Consider the following 815-nt stretch of genomic DNA (forward strand, 5'->3'; position numbering starts at 1 on the left):
CCTTGTAAGTTTTTCTGAACACTTTCAAGTTTCACAACATCTTTCCGATAGGAAGGAGACCAGAATTGCATGCAATATTCCAACAGTGGCCTAACCAACGCCCTGTATAGCCGCAACATGACCTCCCAGCTCCTGTACTCAATACTCTGACCAATAAAGGAAAGCATACAAAACGCCTTTTTCACTATGCTATCTACCTACGATTGCACTTTCAAGGAGCTATGAACCTACACTCCAAGGTCTCTGTTCAGCAACACTCCCCAGGACCTTACCATTAAGTGTATAAGTCATGCTAAGATTTGTTTTCCCAAAATGCAGCACCTCACATTTATCTGAATTAAACTCCATCTGCACTTCTCGGCCCATTGGCCCATCTGGTCAAGATCATGTTGTAATCTGAGGTAACCCTCTTTGCTGTCCACCACACCTCCAATTTTGATGTCATCAGCAAACTTATTAACTGTACCTCTTATGCTCACATCCAAGTCATTTATGTAAATGACAAAAAGTAGTGGACCCAGCACCGATCCTTGTGGCACTCCACTGGTCATAGGCCTCCAGTCTGAAAAAACAACCCTCCACCACCACCCTCTGTCTTCTACCTTTGAGCCAGTTCCGCATCCAAAAGGCTAGTTCTCCCTGTATTCCATGAGATCTAACCTTGGTAATCAGTCTCCCATGGGGAAAATTGTCGAACGCCTTACTGAAGTCCATATAGATCACATCTACTGCTCTGCCCTCATCAATCTTCTTTGTTACTTCTTCAAAAAACTCAATCAAGTTTGTGAGACATGATTTCCCACGCACAAAGCCAG

This window comes from Chiloscyllium plagiosum, chromosome 15 (genome assembly GCF_004010195.1).
Source record: "Chiloscyllium plagiosum isolate BGI_BamShark_2017 chromosome 15, ASM401019v2, whole genome shotgun sequence".
In the NCBI taxonomy this organism is placed as follows: domain Eukaryota; kingdom Metazoa; phylum Chordata; class Chondrichthyes; order Orectolobiformes; family Hemiscylliidae; genus Chiloscyllium; species Chiloscyllium plagiosum.